Source organism: Trachurus trachurus (assembly GCF_905171665.1).
Source record: "Trachurus trachurus genome assembly, chromosome: 5".
In the NCBI taxonomy this organism is placed as follows: Eukaryota; Metazoa; Chordata; class Actinopteri; order Carangiformes; family Carangidae; genus Trachurus; species Trachurus trachurus.
The window spans coordinates 34,159,869-34,174,884 of NC_139896.1; positions in this window are offsets into that span (position 1 = coordinate 34,159,869).

The following is a 15,016-nucleotide window of genomic DNA, read 5'->3' on the forward strand; positions in this document are numbered from 1 at the left end:
ATGGTGTCCATAACAACAGGATGGACAGATGGAACATATACAGTATGTCTAAACTGTATGGCTATTGCCAGTGCAGAGGCTTAAAAAGAGCAGAGCCTAATGAAAGCAGCCATCACAATAACATGCTTGAAGAAGATCAATGGGTCAATGGGATCCTTAACCTTCAGTTGGGTGATGAATGTCCATGGCTTTGTCACTTGGACCGACACGTTGCACATTTCCCCTGTTTTTACAACACAAAATACACATTGGTGCAGCTTTAATTTAAAATGTAATGTTACATTTCACAAATGTAATGTTTTCTCGTTAACAATGACAACCCAGTTATCCACTTACAGTGCTATCTACACTGTATGTGATGGGGAAAAAAATAAAATAGCAAAATAAATGTACTCATAAATTCTCTCATTATGTCAGCCTCTGGGAAATAAGATGGTAAAATTACATTTCTCCACTTTTGCCTGGGAAACCCTTTATTCCTTTAAGGCCCAGCAAGACAGACAAAGTTCTTCAGGGATAAAGGTTGCTAATTATGCATACAATATTTACTCTTATTTGTATTTATTTTGTTCCCTGTGGCACTTTTGCGCAGTATGAGCTATGCACAGCGAATTAGAGACATAACAAGCAACAATGCCAAATGTTATCTTCATACAGAGACCAAATGAATGTTTATCCAAACATGATTAATGGACCCACATATCCATTTGGAACAACATGCTGTATTTGGCTGGCACACATGAAATTCTAATTGTTTAGAACCAAACAAATTTGCATGCTTGTCCATGAACACAGCGGCATTTTCTCATTCGTTACTTGGCTCACCTGTCAAGCCGTAGTGGTAGTGTCATGGCACGACAGCCGCTTGGCATGATCTACAACTTGGCATGTATGCACAGGGAGCAAGTCGCACATGCGTGTGTGCGTGGGTGTGTGTTTGTGTGTGTAATGACTACTTCAAAAAAAACCTAGCAAGTAATAATTCATGTGCGTTGGCTCAGAACTGTCACATCTCCACCAGCGGAGGGGTAAGTCCAAGAGCAGCTCCTCTGAGACTGTGTTTTTTATTATCGTCACCCGAGACAAAATCTATTGAACCAAGTTGCTATTAAAAATGGATTTAACTATGAAGAGCTCAATTGCAGGATGAGTGTCTTTTTTGTTGTTTGCATCAAAATGGAAATCAGGATTGATGACCTTGAGTAGCCTGCAAGCTCAAACAAGCTCAGTTTGTGGTATTGTAGCCAAGAAAGAAATCTCATCTCAACAGCAGTTTCTCTGTGGTCCAGTGCATAATTCAAACTGAGATGAAAGTGAGCTTTTTACATTTTCCGCATGTAAATGATGCACCCTTTCCCATTGTGTCTTGGTAACACCATTTCTCATAAGGAGCCATGATGTCTGTGGAATAAATTCTGAGGCTCAGACCAATTAGTATTGTTTGATGATGTTGATGCATGTAAAAGATCTTTTCACTTCACTGCTTATTAATTTTTGGGCCTTTGACACCTTGCATCACAAAAAACAGGGTGAGTTGGTCAAAGTAATTTTAAGTTTTTTAGTTTTCTTTTTTCTTTTCTTTTTTTTAAAAACAATATCCAGTCAATTTATTTATTATATGAATACACATTCAAATAATAATAATAAAATAACTTTGACCTTCTTTTTCCAAGATTTTAAATATAAGCACAACATAATTTGAAATGTCTAATCATCAGAGAGTTTATACTGTAGCTCAGATAAAAGGGTAAAATGTTGAAAAAGGTTCTCTGCATTACACATTTTCAGTAGGAACTCAGGAACTAAAATCCCCCTGGATGCCAGACTCTGGAGAAAAATGGCCACAAATGTACTTCTGAAGAAAAGTTGAAATATTCTTCCATTAAAGAGTCTTTTCACTGCACCAGATCTCTCTCCAGTTACAAAGAGAGTGAACTGAAGCTCATCGATGAGCCTCTGACACTGTTTCATCGATTGATTGACTTGAGTGGTTGAGACGTGACCCCTCCAAACACAACAGGGAAATCTTTCACTGCCAGCATATTGCTTTAATAGGGTTATTATTTGCTTATTTTAATTTATTTCACAGGACACTGTGTCTTTGTTGTGCATTCAGGCGTGCAGTTGACCACTGGGGAGAAGGGCAAGTACACATACACAAAGCACACACAAAGTCTGGTGTCACAGTGAGAGGAGATGAAGTGACTTTCATCTTTCCATTAGGACAAGAGCAGTGATTTCATCATACTCTGCATCTACCTTACGGAGCTGTGTTTATCTCTATAAATACATGTGGCTGCTCTTTGTTCACCTCCTGTCAGATCAATGTTGAACTTCCTGTTTTTACCTCAGTGTTGCGTTTTCTTCCCCTTATACCAGGGATCTTCAACGTTTTCCAGGACAAGGACCCCCAAACTGATGGAGAGATGGAGCCAAAAGTGCCATTTTCCGGACTGTAAGTCACAGTTTTTTTCAAAAGTTTTTTTTTCTTTTAGTTTAGTTTAGTTTGGCTGGTCATCTATGATCACAAGAGGGCACAACTACGCTCGAACGCTGCTACTGCACCAACGAAAGAATTACACGACTAAACCATAAAAAGACAGAAAACACAAAGCAGTGTTTCCCCAACTATGTTTTTTATGCATTTATTTTGAAAAGGCAGCTGGAGAGAGACTGGGACGTGGAGAGAACGTGAGAGGGGGGGATTGACACGCAGCGATGGGACTGTCTGAGGCAGGGGTGCAGATCCGATGCCAGGATTGGGGGGGACACAAAAGTGATTTTTTTCTTTTTTTTGCCCATATGCAACTCATACCATGCCGCCATAAATCACAACTCCGTAGAGGCTCGGCATATCATTCAAAAAGTACTGCACAGGGAATAATTTATTGTGCTTACCTTTCTTGTTTATTTGTCCTAAACAGCCAACAGCACGTATCACTGCTGTTATATTAGTAAATTATAATTTAAAGGGTCTCGGACATATACTACTCACGTTCTTATCTTTCGCCTCCCACCGACCTTCCCAGATCCCCAGTTCTTCTCACCATCTTCCTTTTGTCCCAGTGTATGGAACTTTATGCATGATTAATTGGTATGGATGAATATCAAAATATGAAGCCCTAAGATTGGGGGGTCGTTTTTTTAAAGCCTGCTGATGTCATCAGCGTCTGTGTAAGAAACTACCCATTAATTTGCATTATAGTGGAGGAGACCAGAGATGGGATGTGGAGTCAGAAATATTTTTGTCAAACATTATTTGCTCCACCATTTCAATCATTTATTTTTAGATGTGAAGAATGTGAAGTCTGAAAATACATTTGTTAAATTTTGAATAGTTTGGGGTATTTTTATTGGGGGGGGGGACAATTCATGTTTTTCAGAAAAAAACTGATCCCGTCGCCCCCGGGATCTGCACCCATGAGGGTCACAGCGGCCGTGTGCTCTACCAAGACATACGACGCTCGCGACTCGGAGAATGAAAACATAAAGTCCCACCATTGTGTGGCCGACGGTTCAAGGGCCGAGTGTAAGAGCACCATTGGCAGTGGTGTGTGTGTGTGTGTTTCAGGCTGATTTTAGAGGGGGGCGTGGGGGGGAGTGAGCAAGAGAGAGACGCACGTGAGCCAGAGAGAGAAAGAGAGACGGTGCGCCGTGTTTGTATGGGATACAATACAAAGGCCCGCCTGACACCTATATTATAGGAAAACAAAAGACTTCTATGTAAAAATCTGATGTTCAGCAGCAGGGAACATACATATATATACACAGTGGATCTTTTTTTAATAACTTCCATACCTTTTTTCATATTTTTTTTCCCTCAACTAAAACTTTCGCGACCCCCTGCAGTACCCCCTGACCCCCTGTTGAAGACCTCTGCCTGATAGGCAACTGTTAATGAATTTCCTGCCTGGTGTGTCAGTGTCACCACCTAAAGGCAATGAAAGTAACGGCTTCTACTGATTGAGCCATTGTGCACCTTCTATTTATATCATATTTTTACTTTCTGTGTGTCCAAAATAGTAATATATCACAGTTTTTCTTACAGCTGCGAAAAGCCTGATGGTTTCGAAGATTTAAAAAAAGTAAATTCATCCGTTACCAGGAGAGTTGAGATTAGGCTAAGGGTTTTTAGGCACTTGACCATCAGAAAAAGTGATCCCACAGATGCTTAGCAGTGAAAAAACACAGTGGGAGATTCAGTTAGGCAATGAAGCAAGGGAAGACATAACAGGATGATCAGCCAGAGCCCTATGTCAGAACACTCCAAAAACAACATAACCACTGGGTAAATACTGTACACTCAGTGATGCCTTTATTATAGCGTAAATTAATTATTGTCGTAAGTGAAATCCCACTGTATAACAACATTTAATCATGTAAAATCATAGTCTATGCCACCCTCTCTCTAAATGTGGTTGTATAAATGAAATTGGCCCATTCTCATTCTCTCTGACTCCCTGCCAGTGCTGTATGCCCTTTACACTGCATCAATTAGTGAGTACATTTTATGGGCCATTTAAACTTGGCTCAAGCAGTTAAGATTATCAATGGCGGAGCTAACAGTATTTGCCCTAAAGAGAAGGCCCTCCCATCAGGATAAGCCTGCCTGCCCTTCCCTGCAGAAGCCGATTGAGATTCAATTGTGGAGTGACATTCACTTTTCTGACAGAGTGATCTCCGTATTCACAACTTGGTGGAAATGCCCTCCTGTTTAAATAAGGGCATTTTGTTAATTGTGAAGTAGGAAAAAAAAACGGATAGGCATTTGTCTGGTGAGAAGAAGGGCATAATCAGGCGGATCGGAGGCTGAGGAGTGCAGACAAGGGCCATTATGTTCTTCCAGTGCAGACACTTTAGAGGAAATGATAACCGGAGCCTAGAGTGACAGAGTAATATCACACACACTCCCCTGCACGAGGGGACGCATTCCTTTGCTGACGAGGACGTGAATCAAAAAAAAAGAAAAAAAAAAGAATTTAAAACTTCCATTTGAAGGCAAATTGATGGCTGCTCTGAGAGCTGCCGACTACTCCACTTCAACCCCTCCAACGATATTAACAGACTGTAATTAATCAAAGTTTTACTTTTTCTAATTGAACCCAACTTTCGATTTGCCGGAAATGAGAACCCCTGACATTGGGTTGTGATGATTTCACATTATGCCAAAGACAATTATGTGCATGTCAAGAGTGTTGTATTACCACTCCTAATAACACCGTGTCCTCTTTCAGAGCCACTGCGGTCATCTTCCATTGCGAAAATACTCTTCAGACACAAGACGTGTGGGTTGTGCAGATAACAGGGAGGTCACTGCGTTTGCTGCCTCCGTCAGTCCCACGGCATTAAAACAGGAGCTTGAGTATCTGGTCAAAATAAGGCTGGAGGATGATAGATTGGTTCTGTTTGCAAAAATCATTAGTAATAAGAGTGGCACTTCAATACACACCTCTTCAAATTTGGTCTTGTTTTGGTCTTAACAGAAAAAAAAAACTCTTTATTTTCTGATCAAATACTCTTAATAAGTATACCTCTTACAACGGGCTTTGTCTCACTGTACTCAAACTGTGTTCCTTCTCTCCATTTGGTGAGACAAAATACAATTAAATTACCACAAATTGAAAACTCGGTTGTGTCAATCATTATGCAAATAAGACAAGGGGAAATAAAGTAGTGGAAAGAAACTCAGGAAATCAATAGCAATGCAGACCTATTGCTTGGAAGCTGAAGAACCACAGCAGTCACAATGCCTTCAGGATTCATTTTCTCACTTGCATGAAGATTACATTTGCCTTTAAAATAAAATAAAGAATGATGTATGATCTTTTTAGTTCACTATTTGCATTTTCTGTATAGCTCTGGGCGTTTTAGGCGAGGCTGTACTTGGCATTAAATCCGGCTGTTTTTTGTTTTTTTTCTCTCATTCTGACACAACTTGGAGTTTTTGTGGCTATCAATAAAACCTGCGAGTGTCACTCGGGCTATGAGTAAATGGCCCTTCACTGTGGTCCCCCACTGAGTAGTATAGACGCTGTCATGGTCTGCCATGCTTCTTCAGGTTTGTTTATTTCCCGTTTTATTTAGAAGTGACTTTCCTCGTGTTGTTTTTCTTCCTGTCTTTGACTTGTTTTTCCTCCAGTGTGACCGCACTAATGTGTTACACCTATGTCCGCTGACCCTTTCCTTCCTGGTGTGTTCAAGTCCACTGTATCTCTGTCATTTGATTTGTTGAGGTTTGCCTGTGTGCCTGTAAGGTTTCCCTGGTGGTACTCTACTGAATTAAAAAAAAAACCCTAAAACATGACAGAAATATCACATGATGCTCTATTATAAATTTAGGAACCGTTAGGAGAGAGTTGACTCCTGGATCAGAACCCTCACATGGCAATGAACAAATATGTATTTGCATTTTAAGATGTTGGTGATATTATGTCAAGGAGAGCTGAAGTCGCCCTTGTAAGTCTTTTCATTTTCTCTCACTTTCGTCAGAAATGTTTCTCTTTGTGAAAGTGACATTTTTTTTTAAACACAGTAAGGATGTGAGATGGAGGCGAAGCTTCCCAAATTACATGAATCAGCCTGTTCAACCAATCTGTTGAACACAGATCAACTGGCATCAAATATTGGCAATGCTGACTCATGCAAAAAGCAATTACTGCATAATTTATTACTGTCTAGCAGTTGGTAGCTTCAGAGCAAAAATTGAAGATTTTCATATTAAAATCCAGGTCTCTAAGTGTTTTGAATAACTCGGATAATAATTTTGTAAATTGTCTCCAAGTCTATAAATACCTTGCTGAAAGCTGGAAGCGATTTTACTTCATGCATCAAAAGCAGAACTGCAAATGTAAAAAAGAAAAAATGATGTGGCATGTTCCCAGTATGATGGGTATGCACTTTGTGAGGTTTGAGGTCAATCCTCTATGTTGGGGTCTATCTTTTTAGTCCACCATTTGTGCCAACAACCCATAATATCCCAGGTGGACTCAATAGCCTAACCACAGCCACAGCTAGCTGAGCCACCTGCACTCAACAGCTGCCACCAGTGTGCTAAATCAAAGAGCCTGTAAAATATGGCTGCATGAAGGGGTAAATGAAGACTACTGAGAACACAATGGGGTAAAGCACGCACATCCAAACGTGTTACAGGTGCAGGACTAAAAAAACAAAATTGACTTAGAAAAAAAAGAGTCAAGTCCGCACACTGTATAAAGCTCCTTGAGTGTTAAATTAGATCAACGTTTTGATCCCAGTGGATCTTTGTCAGGATAAGAGACAAAGGAAACATTTCGCTATAGGCAATGGGCTCTATGCACAGCTCCACTACTTCCTGAACTTAAGGCTGCTCCTTTATTTCCTGTCTTACATTATTGGACAAACTGATTAATCCAGGTGTGTCTGAGTAGTCACAATGGCCAGACACACCTGGATTAATCAGTTTGTCCAATAATGTAAGACAGGAAATAAAGGAGCAGCCTTAAGTTCAGGAAGTAGTGGAGCTGTGCATAGAGCCCATTGGTCCCACCCCCCAAATTAAGCCCGGGATGCAACTCAGGTGACGCAACCCAAAAAACAACAGTAAATTACAATATAATCTGAGGCTGTTAAGGGGAAAATATGCACATCAGTTAAATTTAACTGATGTGCATATTTGCCATCTATTGTATTTGTGTCTTTTTCTAATAATTCAAAAAAAGAAAGAAATACTTTTAAAGATACAGATGTTACTGGTTCAAAATTGCGGACTTCACGCGTGGTCCACGCGAGACGGCACAAGACTCAGGCATTTTTTTTCTTTGGCGAGACAAGAGGTTTTAATGAAAAGCCTCAATGTGCCAAAACAACCGCCAGATGGCATCTGTGAGAACGGAGGACGACAGGCGGATGACTCAGTGATCTGTGCAGTAATCCACAGCTTAAACTCTAGGCTATTAAACTAGAACTAACTACTGTATACCCTGCCTAAATCACAGAAACTATTGTAATATGATAAAGCCTGTCTTGCTTTATGACTTGATGATTATGTATCACAAATTATGAAGGATCATCTGCGCAAGGCAAAGATGATAGCATCAACAAAACACGTCGTAACACACGCGGCTGTATGGGACAGGCTTTTATTTAATTCAGCACTCACTTTAAGTTAAACACTTTTTAATTCATAAAAACTGCTCGGCAGCGAGAAACGGACGCGTTTCGGCAATCAGCCGTCCTCAGCGTTTTTTGACTTTGAATTTTTTTGGACTGGCACCCGATTCACCCGTTCATACCTTGAGTTGAGCACGCCAGGTTTGCTGATTTTATTTAATTCAGAACAAACCGCTTAGCAAAAATGGAAAATATAGTCTATAATAATTAATTGATCTGTTGTTTGGCCACTGTTTGAAAATAACCCGAATTATGAGCAAATAATCTGATCCAGAGCAGCAGTCATAATCAGACTTCTTCTAAATAAACCTAAACATTCATTCTTTTTTCTCTTCTTCTTCACAGGAGAAAATGAGGTGCGCTGCGCTCACGGACGCGTTGATGTTTTGTGATTTATCTGCTGCCTTGACTCTGCCCTTTATACATGTGCGTTCAGATTAACAATAAGACAAGCCATGGTTGAGTTTATTGAGTTAATAATCAGCATCTTAGTACCTCTGATCCGGAGCGATAGTGTTATGAAAATCGCTACAGTTGAACTGGTCTGGTTTTTAGCTGCTCAATCTCATTGTTTCAAAGAAAAGGGATTGATTTTTATAACGAAATGAAACGAAAACAATATTATATTGATACATTGTTGTAAAATAAATCCAAAAGAAACGAAAATGAACTAAAGAAAATAACTTTCACACACACATTAAAACAGTGCGATTGGTTGAAAGCTGATAATTAGCCATGTGCATAAGCTGATTGGCCGAAACCAAGAACAAAGCCGCGTGAATGGCCAATCGCCATACGGCCGACATGTAAATCAGCTGTTTCGATGGGCGTTATATGAATAGAGATGTTAATGTGGTACTTTCTTGTGAATGAACGGGTCTGTGTCACTTTGGGGCTGGGCGATAAAACATAGGATAAATAACTTTCCCTCGATAGAAGACGCGGCCGATACAAAGTCGTTTCATTCATCCATTTTTTGACAGACAACACAAACAGCCAGTGATAATGAGAGTGGTGACACCGTCAGCCATGCAGCCGGCCTGGACTTTTTATTTTTAATTATGAAGGGTCATCTGCGCAAGGCAAAGATGATAGCATCAACAAAACACGGCGTAACACACGCGGCTGTATGGGACAGGCTTTTATTTAATTCAGAACAAACCGCTTAGCAAAAATGGAAAATATAGTCTATAATAATTAATTGATCTGTTGTTTGGCCACTGTTTGAAAATAACCCGAATTATGAGCAAATAATCTGATCCAGAGCAGCAGTCATAATCAGACTTCTTCTAAATAAACTGCTCTAAATAACTTACTCTTCTTCTAAATAACCCTAAACCGCTCTGAGGCGAAACCAACTAACAGGGAGGAGTTGGAAGCAGCGATCCAGACATTTTGGATGGAGAAGCTGACCATCAGCGTCTGTAATAAGTACATCGATCATCTGGACAGTGTCATTGAGAAAGTTATAGAACTGAAGGGAGGAGCGACTGGCATGTGACCGTAATCGATATCCTGTCCTGGGGATGCTGTTTGTGTGCCTGGTGGTGACTGTAGCCTAATATAAAGCTGCTGTATATTTTAAATAAAGCTAGAGAAAAAAAAATCTGGCATGAGTCAGTTGTTCTAAAGTTGTGGGAAATATACTAGAGACAAAAGAAGGGACACGCACATTAGGGCAGGTGACGTTATGTAAACAAACATTTTTATCATGTGATCAACAACTCACATGTCTATTCTCTTAGTTACATAGGCTATAATTTAACACATATGTTGGATGATCGCGCTGTTTTATAACTTTAAACGTATGTTGTTATTTGTCTCAAACGTCCCACCTATGCGGGTCGTTTGAGACACAGAGGAGGGGCGGTTGAAACAGCATGTTTTAAACAGAAACTACTGACATTAGGCTACTCCCGTTATGAAGCTTATCTGTGAAACGTGCGCTGCTCAGAGACTGGGCAGAACGGTCCCACTTGCTTTCTCCCCGGCTACGTTGGTGGAGATCTCCCACACAGTAAAAGATTTAGGCAACACATTCTTCCAGCTGGCTGTTTTTCTTCCAGTTACAGAAAGTAGCCTATGTGCAAAGTACCACATTAACATCTCTATTCATATAACGCCCATCGAAACAGCTGATTTACATGTCGGCCGTATGGCGATTGGCCATTCACGCGGCTTTGTTCTTGGTTTCGGCCAATCAGCTTATAAGCACATGGCTAATTATCAGCTTTCAACCAATCGCACTGTTTTAATGTGTGTGTGAAAGTTATTTTCTTTAGTTCATTTTCGTTTCTTTTGGATTTTTTTTACAACAATGTATCAATATAATATTGTTTTCGTTTCATTTCGTTATAAAAATCAATCCCTTTTCTTTGAAACAATGAGATTGAGCAGCTAAAAACCAGACCAGTTCAACTGTAGCGATTTTCATAACACTATCGCTCCGGATCAGAGGTACTAAGATGCTGATTATTAACTCAATAAACTCAACCATGGCTTGTCTTATTGTTAATCTGAACGCACATGTATAAAGGGCAGAGTCAAGGCAGCAGATAAATCACAAAACATCAACGCGTCCGTGAGCGCAGCACACCTCATTTTCTCCTGTGAAGAAGAAGAGAAAAAAGAATGAATGTTTAGGTTTATTTAGAAGAAGTCTGATTATGACTGCTGCTCTGGATCAGATTATTTGCTCATAATTCGGGTTATTTTCAAACAGTGGCCAAACAACAGATCAATTAATTATTATAGACTATATTTTCCATTTTTGCTAAGCAGTTTGTTCTGAATTAAATAAAAGCCTGTCCCATACAGCCGCGTGTGTTACGCCGTGTTTTGTTGATGCTATCATCTTTGCCTTGCGCAGATGATCCTTCATAATTAAAAATAAAAAGTCCAGGCCGGCTGCATGGCTGACGGTGTCACCACTCTCATTATCACTGGCTGTTTGTGTTGTCTGTCAAAAAATGGATGAATGAAACGACTTTGTATCGGCCGCGTCTTCTATCGAGGGAAAGTTATTTATCCTATGTTTTATCGCCCAGCCCCAAAGTGACACAGACCCGTTCATTCACAAGAAATCATCCAGCTGCACTCTCAAACAAGGTGCGGAGTGAGAAATCTGCGGCACTACTGCACAGTACTGTAGTTGGCTCATTTTAAAAACACATTTTGGAGATGACGAGACAGATGACCGAAAAAAGAGAGTGAGACGTGGGCTATAGTCTACTGTAGCTGCCGTCGTTACATTTTGTCATTGAAAAACGAGGCTACTATATTATTTACTGTCTGCAGCTAGTTCTCCTTTCATCCTCTTGTATTCTGTATCATGAACAGCGCCACTCCTAATCGCGGCTATCAGGCTGTCAGCATTGTCCCCAAAACGTCTGAGCAGTATTTAGTACGGTGCTGCCACCTAGAGGAAAACAGTTGTGGTGAAAAGTCACGCGATCACGCGATCCTGCAGTGCAGGAAAAACCCCGCAATTTTGAACCAGTAACATCTGTACTTTTCTTGGGAACATTTATTGAATATTTGCCAAATACTTATATTACTTATATAAATATTTTTCTATATAGCTTCATACAGTGTGCGGACTTCACTCTTTTTTTTCTAAATGAAGAGCACATACCATTCAGCTAAGTGTCACAACTGCCCCAAAAGAGGAGCGTCACTGTTGTACATAGTAGGACAGTATCCTGAAGTGCAGCTTCATCCTGCTCTAGTTTTAAACAAACACTTTGCTAAGAAGTGTGCTGCCTGCTATGATTACACTCACTAGCTGTGACATGATGTTTTAAAGTGTAAATGTAGAGGGAGGGGCCGGGGGTTTGAGCACTGCAGTTATTGAGCTTGGCCCTATCAAACACTGAAACTGATCTCATTCTCTCTCAACCGCACTTTAACCCATCTCCATTCCTGTGTAGGTGCACAGCTATGCCGCAGCCATTTTATAATAAGAGGTCAAGACAGCAGTTGGCATTTGAAATCTAAAGCTGAATGAAAAGTGAAAGTGTGAAAACAGAATTAGATAAAATGCGGTTGACTGATTCTGGTTCAAAATCAGAATAAAAGGTCCCAGGGTTCAAAATACATCAAAGATTGTGTGGATTACCAAAGTATAGGCTTATGGTGCGTTCCAGGCAACCCGAAACTCGTGTTTTCCCGACCTGTTCCTATGGTTACCCGTTAGAACGTTCAGTCAAACTCGTAACTTCCCACATGTGAACTCGTACTAGATCGATCTACTCCCAGTTCCCAGTTAGTAACTCGTAACTTGCCTGGAACACTACAAACTCGTAACTGGTGACTTGAAGTCGTGACTTACAGGTTCAAAAGCCTGCCTGGAACGCACCATTAGTATCCGTAGCATTGTCCCAGGAAGAAACAGCACATACCCTGAATGTAAGCTAGTATAAAAACTTTCTAAAAATGTTGTATCAGCAACACACCAGCCTCTGACAGCTGTAGCTTGTTTCAACACTAAATTAAAAATAATTCATCATCTTAAAAATGCAGTCAGATTTCTTGTAATAAAGAATTTCCCTAGGGCGGTGTATCTGTTGTCACCACATGTTGCGGTTGTAGTGGCTGTACACCTCTTGCTATAATTGACAAGTCGTCCAATCTAAATGACCATATGCACTATGCAGTACAAGTCAAATGTCTTTTATTCACATCATAATTACTATGAATACAGAAGTTACCACAATAAATAAAGCACATCTGAAGGTCATGATAAAACATTGGGTCATTTTATACATGGGGACAGTCTCACAATAAGCAGCAAGACACAGGCCTGTTTAATTGATTGTGCTCACTGCAGTTCATTTGGAGCCATCCATCAATTAGATTATGTGTTTTCCACATTCAGTCTACGTTTTCACTTAGTAACCCCAATGTTATGAAAACTGCAGTACAGAGCAGAGTCTGTTATTATTCATTCATCTATCATTATTAATTGGTATTAAATGATGCAATGGTGAAGTGAAGCATCTGTGGTTATCTAAACCAGCATGAGCCAAAACAGTATAAACTGTATCATTCAAGACTTCCAAAAGAATAAAAAATACAGTCTCTGCTCAACACACACACAAGCAATCGCATTGTACTCACCTCTGCATGTGACAGAAATGACACTGGATACATCAACTCTACCTTAGACCTTGGATCAATAATACTGTATCAGTAGAGTGCCAAATCTTACACGGGTGTTACAAAAGTGACATTAATCCACAGTGCAACAAACAGAATAAATCATATCTCCCAGTTATTTTCCATTTCTGGCAAATGTTATTGTGAGTTTATATAAGCTACCTGAAGGATTTTCTTTTATGCATTTCAAAACTTGCAATGACACACATAAAGATACATCCATTATGCATAACATTACACACACACTGCTGGTATCATAAAGTTGGACTGGCTCCTGTTTCTCTGTCTTCATTCTCAGAAGTCCAAAATGCTCAAACAGGCAGCAAACTCTGCAGACTGACCTGGGCATATGGGACCCGCACATGACAGACTATAGCTACCAAATGGTACAAAACCCTATTTCACAGTTACACAGGAGAATACGCAACATTCAGCAGGACTGAATGTACAATGAATTCCTGCTGTTACGCTCCGGCAATACTGTATAAACTTTATCCAAACACAAAATGCTATTGGAAACACATGAAAACAATAACACGAGACGATATTCAGGCTTCTAACACAAGAAATTTAAGTTTTATTGCCGTGTGACATAGGCTGCTCCACCAAGATGCACTCATCCACTAACCATTGGATGTTTTCAGCTCAGTAGTCCCCTAGCATAGACAGGAATGATCAATATGGCCCTCTTTTACTGCTTCACTACACAGCTGTCTAGTCCTGCAGCTCTGGAATAGCTTGACATGCTCAGACATTGAGGTAAACAAACCTAGAATGGCAAAGGTGAGTTTAAAGGGCCCAAAGGAGGCTTCTTTTTAAATATTTTTTAACTTTGAGTCTTCCGACTTTTCCCCCGCCTCCTTTTTCATTTTTCACTGTCTCCCTGGAGTGCACACATTTTTTCAGCTTGACTTTTTTCAGCTTTACCACCAGACTACTTCGGCCCCTCCTCTTTCCAAGTCAACACTCTGTACATATAAAAAAAAATTGCAGGAGGTGTCACCTGTGATTTGTACCACCATGTTCGAGGTTTTTCAAAGGGAATAATTTCATTTTAGCTGGATAGTCTTGCTCGGCTCCCGACTTGATGCTGTTATTGCTTTTTACGGACAGATATGGTTACAAGTTAGAGCATCACTACATAACATGAAGCAATTTTGTGCTCTGTCCCGTCATGATCTGTTCAGACAGATTTGCTATGATTCACTATTATGCTTTCGTGACATACGGTTGAAACCTGCCGTGGTGGTTTTGTGGCCTGTCCAGCAGGCCTCCAGCACAAAACAAGCCTGGATCTACAACCAAAAATACTATGGCATCTGTTTCTTGGAGCCAAAAAAACAAAGACTGAAATCTTACTCATAATATTAATGTCAGTTTAAGACAAAAATCACATTTTTGCTGTACTGTTGAGGCTGTTTTTAAAAAAATAAAACATGGCCAGTGTCACTTAATCTTAAGAATGGTTTAACATCATCACCATGTATTTGATTACAGTAAGTATTATATCTTTATACTCTTTAAAACTCATCTCCTTTTTTCTTTGACCCTTAGATCTACATTGTAAGACAGCCACAGTAAAAGAAACCTGCAATGAACTAACAATCATCTATTTAAAAGCACATTGCAAGTGCAAGCAGTGTCTGCTCATCCTCTGATTATGCTGCTCTTGCCAAACAAGATCCTTCTGCTTTGGGCTTGAGGAGAATTA